Source organism: Vanacampus margaritifer, chromosome 6 (genome assembly GCF_051991255.1).
Source record: "Vanacampus margaritifer isolate UIUO_Vmar chromosome 6, RoL_Vmar_1.0, whole genome shotgun sequence".
NCBI lineage: Eukaryota > Metazoa > Chordata > Actinopteri > Syngnathiformes > Syngnathidae > Vanacampus > Vanacampus margaritifer.
In genome coordinates, this window is record NC_135437.1 from 4,399,635 (window position 1) to 4,419,676 (window position 20,042).

The window sequence follows — 20,042 nt, forward strand, 5'->3', positions numbered from 1 at the left end:
GAATCGTAACTCATTAATTCATTTAATTTAGGTGCAATCCTGGGGGGGAGAATCACACTTGATTTAAGAAGAAATATAACAAAAAAAAGAAAAAAGAAAGATGAAATATAAAGACATTATTCAAACAGTTATAAGAAAAAAGCGGCGCGCATGACTACGGCGCCAGTAATGTTGCGAATGTAAAGATGGATTAAGTTGTGTATGATGTAGATAATGGACTGTGATGTGAAACGGTACAGCTGAAAAAGATAATTGTCCGGAAATACCTGCATATCCACACAATCTCACAACAAATATTTAATTCCTTGCACAATAATGCGGCACCTTCATCAATAGGGTCATTGTCAAAAGGGCATGCCATGTTCGTGACAAAAGTGGACTTATTCCCAAAATTCGCTGCAGCGGACTTCATGAATGAGGAAATGAAATTTTGTGTGTAGCTGAAAGGAGGCGGGGAGAGAGAAAACCTTGAGGTTTGTTGTGAAAAACCTGCAACCGACCAGGTTTGGTTTCATGGAACATGTTACTATAGTAACTGACCGAGAGCTTAAATGACCTCTTTTTATAAAACAGGGTAGAGTTACCTCTTTTTCTCTGGTTTGAGTTACCTCTCTTTTTGAAACGAAAAACGCAGTTTCCCACATTTCAGGGTTTCTTGACCCAGAGTTCTCACTTAAACTGCTTTGTGAAATAGACCCCAGTAGTCAGGAAACAGCTGGCAAGCAATTAACTGTAAAGCGACCCATTTTGAGTAATGCAACCACAAAAAAAAATTAAAAAAAAAAGGACTGAGACATACAGTAAAAAAGCTTCACTGATCAAAAATATACAAGCACAACTGTGAAGTGTAAGTGTATATTGAGCTTCCCAGTAGTTGGGTTTTCATTAGGGATGCACAGAAATGAAAATGTTTGGCCGAAACCAAAAATGAAAAAGGCTTGGCCGAAAACCGAAACGGCGCAAAAAAATGTATGCCAATTCTTACTATCATTGCATTTATTATAATTAATTAAAATTATAATATTATTATAAAATATTTATTTAGCACTGGCATTTTAACAAAGCACAATATACATTGAAATGTGCCCACGCTGCAGACATGTTGGCTAATGGTCCTTTAAACACCAAACGAGGGTTGAGCATTTTCTGGCGGTGCGATTGCACTTTCTAGTCAATGTAGTTCGCGCAGGCGGGCACGGATGCATGCGGCAACAAAATATGTGGCACACTTAAAATTGGCACAGTCACATATCACCAACGTTTAAAAATAAATAAATACATTTGTTCGCACCAGCTAATCGGCTTTGGGAACGGACTGCAAAGTCACAGGTCTGTCGCCACCCGGAGATAGCGTTAAGTGTTTCCATGTTTAAAAAAGTTGATAGCAATAGTGTTAGCATTAGCTAAAGTATTTAGTACAGCCACCGGGATGCCCGTAAAAAGGCTTCGTTCAAGGGGCTCTTGTAAAAAAAATTTAAAAAAGGAAGGCGCTGCAGGAGAAAGAGTGGCTCAACTGTACTGCAGTACACGGCAGTTCTGTATTTTTTCGACCCACTTAGATGTTTTACTCCAAGCGACGCCCCTCTACTCCCGTGTGCGCAACGACCCCGGAAGTTGCTGTGACCGATCGGTGCAAACTCACACGGTAAAAAGCCAGCGAGGCGGACACTCACCCTCTCGTTCGTTTAATTCAAACAGACGCGTGCTTGCAGCGATTTTTTGCTTGCGTCACCACAACATCCTACTTCGGCCATATTCTTTTGGCTTTAATTTTATTTTCGGCCTAATGCCAAAACTGGCAAAAAATAGCAATTTTCTGCCGAAAATTTTCTGTAGCCGAATATTTGGTGCATCACTAGTTTTCATCCACCCATTTTTATTTGAATTTTCAAAAAATGCGAAAATAAAACTGAATGGAAAGACAAAAAAAAGGCCCAAAATTTGCAAAAACGTTTTTACGCTTGGAGGGGGTGGATTTGGAAGCGTATCAGGGAAAAAATGCGAAGTTTGGCTACGGAAACAGGTTTTGTGAATGACCGGAAACACGTTGCACGTTTTGATTATATATATATATATATATATATATTATGTCACAAGTACGTTTGTAGTCACAAATCAATGGCAGACAGTAAAGTAAGGTATGTTTGGGGGGACAACGAAACAAATCTTTTTGGAATTAATTAAAGAAGCGAATATTAATGCAATTTATTAATGCAATTCTAGATGGAAAACAACAATTAGATGGAAACCTGACTAGTGATTGTATGCCTATACCTGTTTGCCTTATTGCATGTGTAAGAATAAAAATGAGCAAATTGAGATCACTTATTTTTCCCCGTGGGACAATTACATTTAACAGATGCAGTTCTTAACCAATGTGGGGGAGGGGGGTTTAACAAACTTATTCGCTAACATGAGTTAACCTTACCACAACACAAAACCAGCAACAGTAGCCAATTAACATAAATGTTATTCATAGACTGGGGTACTAAAATGTTGTGCATTCCTCTCCATGTCCTATTTCTGCACCATGAAGACGAATAACAATGAGGCAGACATTGAGACAGAATCAGATGACGGTGTTGAAAAAGCTCAAGAGAAACAAGTTGAGAGTGCCACAGAGAGAGAGAGAGCCAGAGGACTTGGGAGACACTGTTATAAAAAGAGAGGACACAGACAAACAGACGAAGATCCTGAGAGTAAGGAGGGGGTGTGAGGGGCAGGAAGGGGCCTTGCATGTTTTCGTGCGTGTAATTTATGTCAATGACATTAAAATCAGCATTACATAAATGTTTAATTAACAAGAACAATTCATATGACATTGCATTTAAAAATGGGAATGTGTGATGCATGTAAGGAGTCTAGCTTGAGCTCATTACAGTCTTGGATGCTGGTCAGTTAATAAAATACAATGAGAGAAAATATTGAGAACAATAAAAGACAGTCGCATGCAAAAGGATGCTTCCCTCAAGCTTCTACCCGAGGGAAGCATCCATATGAAAAGCATGTATGATTAAATACTGTGAAGCAATTTCGACAAAAGTGTATGTTTCTCTTCATTTTTAAGTATAGACAATAAAACAATACAAAGTAATACACAACATTTCAGCATCAGTGTAACTGTGCTTTTTTGTTATGATGGTGTACCCAAATGCTGAGAAGCAAGGCGATGGGGCAGGTGTGCTCACAAAAAGTACTTTAATGGGAATGAAAACACCGATAAGAGGTACTTGAGTTGTCAAAAAACAACAACAAAATACAAACTCAACCAAAGTCTAAGGTACAAAGTGACCAAAGAAACACAATGAAAATGAAACTTGAAAAGGTACTTGGGTTGAGGCAATATCAACAATGAGACGTTACAAGTACAATAAACATACAAGGGATGAAGGAATGCAGTCCACTTAACACATACAAACTGATGAGACAACAAGAAACACCTGGACAAGACACAAGTGGCTGAAGGAGGCGCAGTGTTTCCCACACCATGTTAATACTTGGGCAGACCACCCAAGTAAATTGGCCACCACCCAAGAAGTTTTCAAGAAAATGTATTAAAAATATATTTAAAAAGAAAAAAAACGTGTCGCGACAGGATATACCTACCGCATGTAACTTTAGTTCACCGTCACTTGTGGAACGTGAGGCTAGAGGAGACGTAACAGGAGTCCGCCGGAGTCCACCCAAGTAGATTTCAAATCTGTTGGAAACACTGAGCTGATTAGATGACTCAAGGGGCGGTCACACCAATTACAGGTGAACACAATACAACAAGACAAGACAGACATTGACAAAAGTCACACAAGGAAAAACATAACAAACCAAATCTATCTAAAACCAATTCAACAAAACATAGATCATGGCAGTAGAAATAACATAATATTAAAATGTTGTAGACTCGCTTTAGACTCACTATAATAGTTAGCCAGCACATATTTTTCTTGACAGTACAATATTGTTCTTGGTTATTATTTCTTGCTAGTTCTCACTGCGTCTTGCTGGTTGGGTGCCAGCAACTTGTAGCTCTCGGCATAAATCAACAAAACGTACCCTTGACCGGCATTTACAGTGGCTTACCGCACTAAAGGATCCTATGGTGTAACTGTGTTATTATACTGGCACATTATTTATTTTGAAGGCCAAACTTTGGCTGGTAGAGAAGTGTGACTGTCACCGATCACTGTTACCTTAAGTTATTCTTTAAAATGTGTATTTTAAAAAGTGACTTTGCCGTTGAGACCTTCACACAAAATAAGATAGATCTACAGTATCTACAGCGTTAGGCCATGTGCATTAGATCCCCCTACATTGGCACTACTGACAATTGTAATAATTACAGTTTGGCATGATCTTCTTTTGGAGGATGGGGTCCAGACAGTGTTAAAGATGCACTGGCACCTGTCAGCCCTGTTAGCCCCTACACAGAACCGCCACTCAACAGGTATTCAGAAGCGAATTAAGATGCATTAGGATGAGCAGCCATCAAAAGAAACCAAACCTATAAGAGGAAACTTCTCTAAACTTTCCAGTGGGCCACAGCAGTTAAAGTTTTACGTCCTATAGCATTGTTCAGACATAACCTATCTGGCAAATTACTAATTTTAAATTGGGCTAAAGACCAATTAGGAACATCAGCTGTGAAAACGGTGTTGGAATTGCGAGTAGATTATGATGATTTTGATCCTGATTATTGAATCTTGCAAAAAAAAAAAAAAGCCAGAAGACAACAAATTTTGTGACATTGGATTTCTGCCAAACTTTGATTGTTTTCCATATGGTCAATTAAAACCTGGTATCATGCCATTCTCTTAGCAAGTAATTCCGAATTCATGCTTTAATGAGCACTTCAAAATTGAAAGTTTTCGAAGTTTGAGAAAGTTTGTATTGGATGTGGTATCATGTTGATAACGATGTAGGCAGCTGATGTGCACTCACATTCATAAGATTTAAGTCATAGGAACAGACTTTTAACAGAAAAGGAGATGCTTTTTTTCTTCCTTTCTGTAACAAGTCCGACAGTGATGAGGGAAGGATTCAGTGATGGCAAGAGGCTTGTGAGTCGAAAGGAAAAGAAGTGCCGAATGAAAGCACTGATGGGTTGTTGAAGGGCTTTTTAAGATGAGCTGGTTGGAGGGAAAAAACAGGCTTATAGGACATGAAATAATATGTGAAACTTAAGACAGCCACAAAGCTTGATTGGCAGAATCTGACTTTGAGGGACAGAATGAAGAATAAAATGAGATTGATGCTGTCAGCACATCCAGCAGATGAAAAGGCAAGAACGGATGAGATGTGGAAAGCGAATAGTAAATGTCTGGATGAATATTTTATTTATTTCCTGTATTCATTAGAGAAAGGACATATCACTTGGGAGTTCTAAATGAGAACTTCCACAAAGGCATAATCAACGTAGGGAAGCTAATGGAAAGGATGGAAGATGCATTGATGATTGTTAGAAATCCTCTTATGTGGGAACGACAGCATATCCAGGAGAACTAAGACAAAAGGAGTAAACTGCATCAGTGTTAACAGACGATTCCAATGAAATCCTGCTAAATTAACCAAATTCAGTGAAGAAAAAAAGCCTCCTGCTCAGCCTTCACTCGTTTTCTCTGATCTTACACTTCATCTCTCCCTCCTTTCATCACCAACGTTGGATTGTAACTATTTGGTTTTCTGTCATCAGCCATTTTTGAAAGCACAATTATTTTTATTTTATTTGAACTTTTTCAAAGACACTACACCTGCATACATTGTCCAGAAGACAATCTCATCAACATCAAATTGATGCTACCTTTGCTACTGATAATAACAATAGTGCCTCTGTCATTGCATGGGTTTCAGTACTTTGGCTGTCTAGAACATTGGTGGATGTTAGCCTAGCCTATACATACATCTCACCGTGTGTACAAAAATCAGTGCAACTAAGTAGATAAATCCACCCATTTTCAGTCATCTCAGCGAACTCATTAAACTAAAATATATAAAAGTCAGTCAGCCCACTGTCACAATTAGGGATAGACCGATTACCAGCAGGGCCCTCTATCAGCACCAATATTCGTCATTTTGACAAATATTGACATCTGCCTCTTAAAAAATAAAAATATAAAAATAAATGTATATATAAATATATATATAAATATATAAATAAATAAATAAATATATATATATATATATATATATATATATATATATATATATATATATATATATATATATATATATATATATATATCTGCGATTGGCTGGCAACCAGTTCAGGGTGTACCCCGCCTACTGCCAGAAGCCAGCTGGGATAGGCTCCAGCCCGCGACCCTTGTGAGGAAAAGTGGTTAAGAAAATGTATGAATGTATATATATATATATATATATATATATATATATCGAATTGATTTAACATGCGGCTGAATCGATTTTTAAACATCTTAGGGTTTGGATTCACACATTAAGCATGGAAGAATGTTATATTAATGGAACATTAAGTCTTAATATTTTATTTCAGTGCTGTTCGAACACGAAACAGAGTGCAACCTGCTTGTTAAATGCAGTGGCTCAGTTATAAGCCTGAATTTTCAGATAAATAAATACATTTTCATACAAATCTTACAGTGTACATGTACAAGTTTACTGTTTTGTATTTTCTAAATTTGAGTAAAAAAAAAAATCACTATAATCAATTTGTAGACTCGTATTGGGATTAAGCGGTATCAAATCAAATCGTGACCTATGAATCATGATACAAATTACAATTCACACCTACATATATATATATATATATATATATATATATATATATATATATATATATATATATATATATATATATATATATATATATATATATATAAATCTGAAGGCCGATAAGAGATCAATTTAAAACTGCCGTCACTTGTAACCTCCTGTCCTTTTTTGGGTTTTGTTTAAAATTGTTTCTGTTTGAAATTAAAAGAAAAATAGGTAAAAATTTAACACTTCATTTATATAGAAATTTTGGAAAAATATTTACCAAAGAAAACATTTTGGAAAACAAATGTACTTGTTTAGATTTTCATTCAACTTTTAAGACATGCTGAGAGCACTATGGACTTTTTAATAATATATATATATATAAAAAAAAAAGCTCTCTCTTCTCAATACTGTTCCCTTTTTCGTTCCCTGTGCAAGACTAGCACAAAGTACTGTGTGCATTGGAGGAGTTTTTTTATTTTGGTATTTTTGTAAACTTTGTGGTGGTAGAATTGGGCGCAATGTGAGATGGAACAACGCATTTTCCCGGCAAATCATAGCGGTCTTCCTCATTTGCAGAGAGATGAGGGCTCGGAGCGCAGTATGCCCGATTAGGCTTGACATTGCACAAACAGACTCACCGGGGTCCATGCATGACATCGGCAGATTAAAGGCATAATAGAGGGTTTTCTTGAAAAGTAGATGCCAAACGTCTGTTTGGCACTTTTTAAGAATGCGCATGCACAAGACCATCCTCCTTACTCTACTCGATCTTCCCGAGGAAACACCTATCAAATGTGTGTGCGCGCAAGCTCATCTTCCCTGAGTGTCTCAACAGCCGGCCTCGCTCAAATAAGTAAAAGTAAAGTTAAGTAAAGTACGCAGTGAGATCAGTGGAGCTACAATAAATAGCTGAAAGCGAAGCTCACCGGCTACATAAACACTCAAAGTGATGCACACTTTGCGTAGCTAATGGAAACGAGTTAGGAATGAACACGCACAACGGCGTTACGAAAACATTTCTTCAGATTAAATGACAGGGTGGAATTTGCCATGCCTTTTTTCATTCTTCTCAAAAACCAGCGAACAATTACGCTCTTAGGCTCATTTAAATTGTTTTTTCTTTGTTATTGTAGTATTAATGTTCAAATTTGCTTCTATAAGTTTCTACATTAAAAACAGTCATGATGGTACTTGGAGGCTGAAGAACTTTTTAGGTGGTGCTTTGTCTTAAAAGTTTGGGAACCAGAAATAAACAAGATTAGCATGTACAATTGTAGGCTTTGTTTACATACATAGTCATAAGAATTGCATCTGCATTAGTATCTCCAAGGCTATGTCTTCAACTTCCGTCCGGTTTGTTAACAGGAATATGATTAAAACACACACACAACTGATTTCACATTACCCCTTTTAGAAGTGAAGTACATTTCATTTGCACATATCTACATATTATTTCACATGTTTCTGTTCTGGTCTATGTAATTGGCAGTGACTTACCATTTTGTAGAGTCTGTGGATCAGAATTGAAATTGGCACATCATAATTATTTTCTTCCATTCTTCAATTCTTCCAAGACAGACTGGCTTTGGTGGAGGTATACACAGTACATAAGCATACCAGTTTATCAAATGAGCGCTTCATTGAAAAGCAAAGTGCAATTATTAGATAAAGGATGATGATAAAAGATTCTGAAAATGAAGACATCATTTTAACAGGTGAATTCCACAATTCCCGCACTAATGTAAAAACTGCACTTTGAGATCAGAAGCTGCTGTCTGTCTAGATCAGTGGTTCTTAACCTGGATTCAACTTTACCCCAGGGTTTCGGTGAGTCAATCTCAGGGGGTCAGTGGAGGTCAAGACACACACATAAGCTGTGTCTGTTCCACTTGAGCATCTTTGGCTGCATGCTGTTTGCAACGTTTTGACTCTGCTAGTGATCCTTTTTGTGGATGGTAGACATAAAAAAGGAGAAATGGAGAACTTTGTTGTGAAAATGATATGGAAGTGGCAACTGCACCTGGCAACTTGTCTCTGTAAGGCAACAACAAAAGACACATTGAGTTCTCTTTTTGATTTTTGTGTGTGTGAAATTCAGGTTTTGCTTTTTCTACTCATTGAGCACAGTCATTTTTTTTATGCTACTGATGCATGGGTAATTTTTTCAAGTGCCCATATGGACACCCTTATTTTTGAACATGGTGTTTGTTATGGACAATCTGTAACAAGCACAGAAGTCCAATAGCATAACATTGCTTGCGTTCTGATCTGGGGTGGGTGCTCGCTCAAATCAAATTCATGCCGCATGATCGTTTGTGGAAGGTGGCCTCCAAGTGCCTACTTTGCAGAGGCCAACTTCATCTGCAAGGGGAGATCTTCTTGGAGTTTCATATAAATGTGCTTTGTGCGCACCAATCTCTTGCATGGACTCCAGCAAGTGAGTCTGTTATGCTACGGCCATGTAGCCTGCGCTCCTCACCTGCTTTGAATGTTAAAGGGAGCCGCTTTGAATTGCTGTGAATTAAGTCGGCTGTTTTCACTCCCAAAACGGCACAAATGCCCATTTCTAGTGTCCCATATGTTATACGTTTATTTTCATGAAGATATTGTATTTTTTATTAAGTTAAAGAATATTATTACATTATTTTCACAAATTACATATTTTTCCATGTAATACTATCATTACATTGGGCCGTTTTTATTTTATTTTTTGATACTCAGTCTTTCTCTTTGTAATTTTGTAAATAAACAAATAAATAAATGTTAATATTACGTTTATTTGGCTTTTCATACTGTTCAGAGTAGGGTGGGAATCTGTGGACACCTCACGATTTGATTATGATTATTTTTAATTTATGTATATTGATGCACTTTTTTACAACACACATTTCTGTTCATCTCACTAAGTATTAATCACTTGGTGCAATGGATAAAAAAAACTCACAGTTCGGTCAGATCATGTATTCACGGATAAAATAATCACGGATTATTTTATTTTGAAAAACACTTGTTTCCATAAAATAACAAGATTCAACTCAAATTGTCAAATATGTCCATTTAGAATGTAGGAACACGAGCCATATTTTACATTTTAAGATGAATATTTGTATTTATTTAATAGGATTTTTTTTTATAAAGAAAATGAGAATAACAATGATTCTAATTATCTTTTCTTTCTTTCTTTCCTTTTTTTAAAGAAAGAAAAATACCTCAAACTGCAATTTAAGGCACATACTCCTTCTGCGTGGAGAGTGAATGACAAACTAGCCAATGTTCACATCATTGAAAGAGAGGCAAAGAAAGATAACAAAGCCGCAGTTGTCGACTACCAGTACTTTAATAGCAGACAGCTGTGCACTCACTGATTGCAGCTAGCGAATAGCCACTAACACCGGAGACTTATGCCCAATCACACAATGACGGCCTAATAAACTAGAAGTTTCTTAGCGCCTTAAATTAGCAATTGATATGATTTCGGGAATGTGATGTGTTGATGCACTATACTAAATATTATGATAAGGCAAGCCGAAATGTGTAGAAGGCAAGTCAAGCTTGCCGTCAACCGGTCACGTTACCATGTAGGCCAACTTCAAAATAAAAGCGTACTAAGGTTATTGCATGGCATCTACGTATTCTTTTTTGAGCTTTATTTTGAACTCAGCCTTTGTTCAGGCAGCATGTTACTTTATTTAATGTTTGTAGCTTTCTTGACAAGTAACAGCCGCAGCGCACTGTTGCCAAAATGCTCCCATACATGCTGCTTACATGATCGAGAAGGATTTTTCTCTGCCATCATAGTGAATGTGGACTGATCTTGTTGCTGTCACGTGAACTTGCGTTTAGCTAACTTTTTGGATCCCACGGGGAGGTTGGCATCATCCATGTTTGTTTTTGTCTGCGTGCGGCGCCGCTCTGCGTGTGATGTGCGTGCTTCCCAAAGTGTCCGGAAGATGACGGTACAGCACTTCTGATTTACGCAATATTTTTAACCTTGTTCCTTTATTAACATATTTTAATAAATCAAAATGTGGACGTTTGTGGCTCCATTCAGACTCGTCCATGTCTGAATGGCGATGCATCTAAGAATCGGAAATTTCCCCCACCCCAAGTTCAGAGTCACAGCCTATCCAAGCTGACTTTTGGCAGAAGGCGAACTACACCCTGGATTGCTCGCCAGTAAAATACAGGGCAGAAATAGAGACAGACAACCAATAAATGTACACGTTCATACCGTAACAGAGTAGTAACTGAGCCCATACTGCCTGCAGACAAGTCAGGCGAGTACACGATCAGCATCCTCATGTGTCTTTGTTTCATGCTTTATTGTCGTTTCGTTACCTTTGTCCCTGTATACTGTAGCCTGGCAGTGAAAAAGAAAACACTGGCTTCAACCATGATTTTGCCAAAACATTCTTGACTTTCCTTTGCCCACAGCAGATCTCGTACGCTGTGACTGATCTACTTTACAATTAGAGACTATTTTGGGGACTCCGTTCCAGCCACTACCCCACATTTACCTGACAATAATAAAAAGATTATCACTGTTGTTTTGTACCATGACATTTATATTAGTTTTGACAAAGCTCCCTTCGCCCCTCCTTTCTGGGCTGAGCTTGCAGCCAAAGAAAGCGTGCTGCTGCTCTCTGTTAAATAGATTAATGTTGCGATGGAAGTGGCTGGGCTTGGTGCGGGCGTGTGAGAGGCGTGTGACTGATGGAATTAACCATCACAACGACGGGGGCGAGGGGGCTTGAATGTGGGTGTTGAGCAGTGACTGATGGAGCAGTCTGTTGCTAGAGGCAAAGAATGGATGAGAAAATGTGACTGATAAAGCAAACACTTGGCATCAAGGCTGGAAATAACTGATGTGAGAGGGTCGGTGCAATCGCTGACTGCAGAGGTCAAAGGGAAATGGCAAAACAAGAAAGGAGGACAAAGAAAGAGACAACAGGGGGAGATGTTAGAACACAGGTGCTGCGAGCTACTTTATACAAGGATGTTGAAATGGGATTGATAGTCACTGAAGATCTTAATTATGGGGAAACGATGAGCTGTGAGCAGAACGTTCCATTAGGCCAAAACAGCACAATGATGGATAGATGGCATTGTGTGGGGCAATGCAGGGTACATTCATGACCAAACATTGGATGGATGGACGCAAGATTCTTTCATCTGTTTTGCTTACTTAACACTTGACTGACTTCATTGTACCTGTGAGGAAAAATTGCATGCACATGTGAACACTAAGTGAGTTTGAGGTAGCCACGATCATTCCACGTATTTCTTGTTTGTAATCGAGTCCACACGGTTCCAGTCTCAGGGCCTTTAAGTCCCACGTCTCACAACTCGAGATACACTTCAATTCAATTTCACACTTGCCAGCTGCGAGAATGTCCTAATTCAATTTGCGCTGCTTAAGGAAGCAAAGACTTGCTCTCGGAGGGAAGTTTAGCTTGCATGAGGAAAAATGTCCATTCCAGTTTTGGTCAATGGACCACAGCGGGCTTCAGAGCACACGAAAACTGCGATGCAATTGCAAACCCTTAAAGTGCATGTGAATGGCCAGTGAGAGCCTGTGATTGCATTTACAGGAACTACAACAGATCAATATTTGAGAATGCACTAATAACATTAGACTCAAAAGGGATTGTTTCAACAGAATGAAGCCATTTTCAATTTAAGAACAAATATTGATGAAACTAAGCTATATTCTAACATTAATTGCTGCCAAACAGAAACAGAAACAGATACAAATATACATTTTTCCTGAGGAATGAAGAGACTCTAATGTTTCTTTTGGTAGGTTCCATGTTTTTACAATCATAGAACAGAATGTTCTGTGGACCTTGTAAAATCAGTCAAAATCGAGTAAAATAGCCAGGAGCAAAAGGGGTTGCTTCAGTGAAAATGGCTGGGAGTGAGTGAGTTTTAATAAAAAAAATGAAAATAAATGTGATTAATCTCCCCAAGACTGTTAAGACACCCATTAAGGGTGGAGCTTATCGTTATACTCATTTAAAAAAAAATAAAAAATTCAGCCCAGAGGCGAGTTTAATACCGGAGCTCGGTACCCAACCCTACCTATAGGTAGTTAACTGGAATGAAAAAAAAAATAGGAAAAGCTAAATGCTTTCATTTCAGCCTTGGGCAGGCAGTGTGTACCCTCACGGCACATCCCAGATGTATATTATCCATGGCAATTGTTATTTAATCACTTGGCACGTGCTGAACTGAGATCTTCAGAAAGAAATCCTGTGAGATCTGCTGTTTTCATAGGTCAACCTCATTGTTTTGGTGCAATTTTTGACACAGGCTTTCACGCAATGTTTGTTGTTGTTGTTTTTCTATATTTTGGAGCATATGGTTGTTTGAGCGACGAGCGTCCATGAATATATTCCGCAAGCATAATTGGAGAAATGTTTTAGTGTTTTGTAGAAAGTCTACGCTGATCATTTTCACCAATTTACCGACAATATTCAAATTTTCTTCCCTGTGGAACCTGTACCCAACTATTCTTTGAAAAAATAGACAGAAATCACCCTCATATTTGCAATTCACTATCACAAATTCATCTATTGGCTTTTTTTCCTGAGGTTCTATTCCCCAGATAGTTGATGAATAATTCACTGATTCATAGTTTTTGTGCTCTTTCTGAAAAGCCCTTAAATGCCACCCAGTGACGTGCAGTGAGCTCTAGGTTTGGGTAGGCAGGTAGTCGCAAATTGAGACGCACACACCAATTACACGTTTGTGTGTTGGCAGGCAAGTGTACAACGTATCCTAGGGTGACCAATATTTTCATTTCCAAAAAAAGAGGACACTCAGCCTGACCATCTTGAGATACTTGATACTCAGATACAAGATGCCATACATGCAAACTATTTTAACATACGCCTCCTCTGTATGGGTAGAAAATAAAACAAAAAAACTACTCTCTTTTGAAGGCTTACATTTTTTGCTCCACAATCCTTTTTTAATTTTTTTTTACTTTGAGCGGGGTTTGTACCCATCGCTTCCTGTGTGGCAGCTCAACACTTGCCACTCAGCTAAAGTTCTGGCCCACCGTCAGACAGTGCGCAGTCTGCCAGCCACAGTAAATGTTGCAGTGCACTCTGCCTCCCATTTGCCGCACAACGAAAAATGGACAATTTCAAACCCGCCTGGACGCCCGGAAAAAATAATAATAAAGTGATAATCTCCCTGTAAAACAGCCTAATTCCTCACAAAATCAAGCTAGCACTAGCAATAGCAATACCAATACCAAACACCATGTAAAGTGAAATAGCCAGTTAATTGAAGCACATCCACAAAGTCAATATTTCCTTTTGCATCATTCTTTGTGAAAAGTACGAACAATTCTTTGACCCTTACTTTGCTGAAGATCCGATGCATAAGGCGTTGGTCTCCCATCCTTCAAATGCTGCCGTTTGTCCTCAAAAGAAAGCCGTAAAAATTGTTTTGTATTCTCTAGAGTGGCATTATCTTACCGCTTTGCTGTGCACTAAGTGTGTTTTGAATTCACGAATGCACTGTGCGAACGTACTTTCGCATAGGAATAATACAGCGACCTAAAAAGGCTGCGTAGGTATCTGCCTATTTGCGTAAAGGACTTTTCTACTGGGAAACTGACTACGCATGCGCAAACACACATCGCTACGCGGACAGGGTTGGGAAAAGCACAGTAGCGGGGTGCCTTCAAGAGGATAATTTTTGCAGCATTTTTGCTTGAAGGCCAGACAAAGTAATGAGTCATTTTTAATTGAGGTATGAAAATCACCAAATGTTGTCACTTTTAAACCTATAGGTAGTGTAGGCTTTCTGAAATGAAAGAATTTAATTAAAAATAAATAGAAAAAGCCAAACGGTTTCAACTTTCATTTCAACCTGGGGTAGGCAGTGCCTACCTTGCCTATCCTGACCGCACGTCACTGATGCCACCAAATTCCTGTCTAAATAGGAAAGTAATACAGTGATTGGTGTCAAGGACTCTTGTTGAAGACATACATCTCGATCTTGGTCCCTGTAACGTACAAACGTGTGCATTTTTAATTGGGATGTTTGAACTGACTCAGCCAACCTGAAGCTTGGCCTTGTGCTATACAGCATAAATTACATTCTCCAGCATGGCGTACAGTTGCAGGGTCAACTAAACATTCCTGCCAGAAAGACAATTTTTGCATAATGTTTGTGTGTGCTGTGCTGACATTTCCTCGATGACAGTGAGCCAAACCTACATGTCATTGGCTCTTGAAGTCTCCCTCCTTGCCTTCACATCAATTGCAAACGTGTCGACTTGCTTCACTCAGGCGGACAGGTGTTGGCAGGATAGGGACAGGTTCTCAATAATCTTTGCTTCTCACTGTGAATGTGCACACACATGCATACATGCACTATGTAAATCCACTGGAAACTTAGCCTACAGCTCTGTTGTTTGCTGTTATCAGCAAAAAACAGGGGACGGGCAAAATATTTATTTTGGAGTGTCTTCAATCACTCGAGTGAGAGCTTTCCTTGGACTTCGACCTCTATTGGCAATGCTAATGGCTTATGTTGTATACACTCATGGCATATACCCAATGTGCACCCAACCTTGTATCCTACAATGGTATACTAGATCAGTAGTTTAGAAGAACATCTTAGGAGTGATGCAAAAACATGTTTACTCTCTCGTGGGCCCATAACCTGTGGCTGAGACTTAAGCCCTCGTTACACTTCTGCGTCAGGCTACGGCGGAGACGTTATGGCGGAGACGTTATGGCGGAGACGTTATGGCGGAGCCCCGCTCGTGCGTTTGCCTTCATACTTGCGTGCAATACATATCAGGTTCTGCTGCAGTTTCACTTGCTAGTTGGGGTGTCGCTACGGCTGCTATTGGCTAGGACGCCACAGAGTGGAGATTCCTCTGCATTTTATGGCCAATTTTTGCTGAGGTGAAAGTTGGCTCACACCATGGCAATTATTTAATGCAGCCCCGTGCTTAGCGAGTTTTGTTTTGTTTTTTTCCTCAACACATATATCTCCACAATCTCACACAAACGTGCATAGGTGGGAGTAAGTCATTGTTTTGCAAGTCACAAGTAAGTCTCGAGTCTTTGCTCTCAAGTCCCGAGTCAAGACTGACAAGTCTCAAGTGATTCACAAGTCCTACACTGAGTTTCAAGCCATATCAAGTCATTTTAACGACATCGTAGATTATATTATTTCGGGTGACCATCAAAGTAGGAGTGAACCCAGAGTGGTGGAACAGATTGCCGTATTTGCTTTTTTTTTTTTTTTTTTTTCTGGGAGATCTCAGTATTGATCATTTGAAATGTCATCATCATTGTTCTCCCCTTTTTTTTTTTTTTTTGTATGTGTGTTTGTGCGTGTGCGTGTGTGTGCGTGCGTGCGTGCGTGTGTGAGAAAAAAATAAAATAAATAAATAAGAATTCCCATACCGTTCACCTAAACCGAACACTTCAAAATCCAGCCAGAGTTGTGGGGCCGCCAGGAGACCCGAAGGGGGACCAAAGAAAAGAAAGAAAAGCGAAGCCCAGCACCGACCAGACACCACCCACCGGGCCACTAACCTTCACCAACCCCAGAGACATCCAAACTCCAACAAATCAGGGAAACCTCAAGGGCCCAAAGGAGAAACTGAGGAAAGGTAGAAAGGACAGACGAAGCAGAGTGAGATCCACAGACACCAGCCTCCACCGAATCAATGACCTGAGGGAGAAACAAATTGTGTCTGAGTCTCGATAGATGCTGGTGTGGTGGATCTAGCATGCATGAAAATCTCCACCAAAGAGGGGAGCCGTCGACCCCCGCCAGGACAGAGCAAGCGCAACACCTCAGGGCCCCCCAGGCCGCGGCCGCGCCAAAGGACGACCCCCGGGCCCCGCAGGGGCCACCGGCCGGAGAGCAAACCCCGGAGCAGGAGCGCCCCCCACCCCAACGCGGCCCGCGCCCCCAACCCAACGCAGCAGGACGGGGCACTGCAGGCCCACCAGGCACCCCACCGGCCCACATCCCACGCGTCAGTTTCCGCTGACAGTCGATCTTGCGGCATGCTACGCTGAACGTCTTGCTAGCTGCCACTACAACATAATGTTAGTTACATCTTCCAAACAAATATCCCTCCCACCAATTCACCATGGCTAAACTCGTGACTGGGATAAAAGTTAATTTTGCAGTTAATGTCATGCATGGCCATCCTCATATCATCATGCTAGTGCATGCATGCGTGTGGGTAAAATGAGATACATGGGAAATGTGTTTTTAAAAGCATAATTGTTCCCTTTTCTTCCTATCTATCTATCTATCTATCTATCTATCTATCTATCTATCTATCTATCTATCTACCTATTTATCCATCATCCATTCATCCATCTAAGGTGCTTTTTAGCGACAGTGACTGAGTTTGAAGGCCATATGCTGTTTTTTCAATCAATCAATCAATCAATCAATCAATCAATCAATCAATACTGTACATGCATTTAAATGGTTACCAGTTATACAATGATTTTTGCTATTGGCAGGCTGCCCGGGTCCCTATCACCTGCACATAGCAAGGGTGCACTGTATAGAAATATAAATTGTGGTGATATTTATTTTTATTTTGACTTCATGACCATACTTGGTATTGGAGTAATCCAAAAGTAATCCAAAGTAATCGTTACATTACTTTATTATTATGGTACTTGGATTACATTACTATCTACATTTTTTAGCAGGTAACTTGTAACTGTAATGGAATATATTTTAAAATAAACCCTCCCAACCCTGCCAGTGAGTTTACAGTCTCATTAACTACGCAACTGGCAACAATACTTAGCCAATAAACAACTGCCAATTAGCTTACTTACCGTTCTTTGTGCAACTTCAGATGTTGAATGAATATTGAAATTGTTGCCTCTCCATTAGTGATCTAATCTTGGACATACTGCAATTCATTTTTTGTTGCAACGGATCACAAAAGTCACGGATCGGATTGTTTTTAAAAATAAATAAAAGGAAATCAGCTGAATAGAACTTTGTCTTAATTTATTTTATAAAATAGCTTTTGCCCATTAATAAAACCAAAAATAAATAAATAAATAAATAAATATATATATATATATATATATATATATATATATATATATATATATATATATATATATATATATATATATATATATTTATATTTATTTATTTTTCAACTCAAAATAAAATGTCTAATATGGCCGTTAGAATTTTGGAACACAACTTTAAGTGCAATATAAAGCAAACCGCCTGCGCTTACACAGTTGCCTTCAGGGAAACTACCCAGAGGAGAGTGAGAGAGAAAAAAAGATGAGTACGCCATCAAACGGACCAATCAAGAGCGATCTTACGACCCATAATCTACGGCGTACAAGAATTGGAGATGTGTGCGCAGCACCCGGCAACGAGCTACGCGGCACTTCGGGTTAATGACTGCCGTTGGTCACGTGATGCACGCTGGTCATTAACGCAAGAGCAAACGCAGAGGTATGAAAAGCTGTGTACGCTATCAAACGGACAGACCAAGCCATATAAACCAACACATTTTGCTCAAGAATTCATCATGACTTTTCATTGTTTGCTGCTCAGTTTGAAAAATACAACAACAAAAAAGTTAAGTTAAAGTTAATGTACCACTGATTGTCACACCCACCTAAGTGGGGCGAAATTCTTTCTCTGCATTTGACCTATCCCCTGATGGAGCGGTGAAAACCTGTAGAGCAAAGTGGCTTCATTTTGCATAGGAGGTGGTCCAGTGTTCCTTTCTCTGTACACATAATTTTTGCGGCTGTAAAAATGGCGACTCTGCATCTGTTTACATTAATCTCAAACAATTTTGCTTGAGCCAATTGCACCAAGAAAATTACTCGGCTGATGGTGAAACACGCAGGAGGCTCAGTCATTGAGAAACATAAAAATGTTCAAAAGGTTGTACAACGAAATATGAATATCTCTCTCTCTCTCTCTATATATATATATATATATTAAATCTGTCTACATTGTGGGTCCCATACACATGTTTTTTTTCTTGGTTTAACTACCATCATGGGGACCAACTTGAAATTGAGGGGACATTTTGGTGGTCCCCACAAGTTCAGACCTCTTTTTAAGGGTCAAGACTTGGTTTTAGAGTTTAGGTTTGAATTGGGTTATGGTTGAGGTTAGGGTAAAGAATGGGGTTAGGAAATAATTTTTTATGGTTGGAGTTAGGGGAATGGGCTAGGATATATGCATTATGTCAATGAGATGTCCCCACGATTATACCAAAGACAAATGTGTGTGTGTGTGTGTGTGTGCGTGCGTGCGTACGCCTGATGGATTTTCATTTCAGAAATGCATGCTTCCTCTAGCAGGATAGTCGATGAGATCAAGACTTAGTAGTGTTAGCTGTGATTCTGAAATTGGACTGCTTGACTCATAGCTCAATTTAAATGCAATAAAGCGAAGAGGAAGTGACTTGTGCATCAACATTTTTAATCTGTGGCAGTGCACAGGTTCATGACTGGTGAAGCTCTGATTCCTCTAGAATTCGGATATAAAAATATGAACCCAAAATAGAAGATTAGCCTAAATTTAAATTTTTGACCTAAATTGAAACATCCCTTTCAATAAAGGTCATTATTTGGTCATGATTAATTTATTGGAGCCAAATGCAGATACTTCAATAATATGCACTATGAAATACAGATTCACTTAATTTACTTTGTAATCATTGAATCACTGACATTATTTAATTGAAAAATAAAATTAATGTATGGACCAGAAATCTTCAATGGAACATAATTTAATGTAATCAATATTGGATTGCAGTATAGGGGTCAGGGCGGCACTGAGGCCCTGCCTGCCACTGACCATAATTTGAGTGAAGACACAACATTCGCCATTTAGTAAAATCAAATTGTGTAACTACTAATTACCGACCTATTTCACTTGACTTGAACTCAGTGCCCCTCCGGAAGAGGTGGACAAAGAGGCTGGGGAGAGGAAAGTCTGGGCTTCTCTGCTTAGGCTGCGACCCCTGTGACTCCTAATACTCTTGACAAAATCCCCGTCAAGGACTTATTACAGGCCTGACACTATTTGATTAACTAGAGCGCTGGAGTCACGGGGCTGGACCACTCAATGGATTTGAAGTGATCAAGTGAAGAGATGAAAGAAGCACAGTGTTGTACAGGTCACATATGGTAGGATGGCTCAGTATAACCACACACCAAAGTAGGTAGTTCATACAAGTGTACCTTCACAGCCTCATCGTACTCCATTTCCTTGTAAGATGTAAACATGGACCAGTTGATCTTTATAGCTTA

The 20,042-nt window shown here is 39.2% G+C and overlaps 1 protein-coding gene across 1 annotated transcript in view; it reads left to right on the forward strand.

Annotated features, from left to right (window-relative positions):
• The window catches only part of cdh13 (cadherin 13, H-cadherin (heart)), a 436,422-nt gene that overhangs the window by 31,242 nt on the left and 385,138 nt on the right, over window positions 1–20,042 (forward strand). The gene's annotated exons all lie outside the window — the stretch shown is intronic.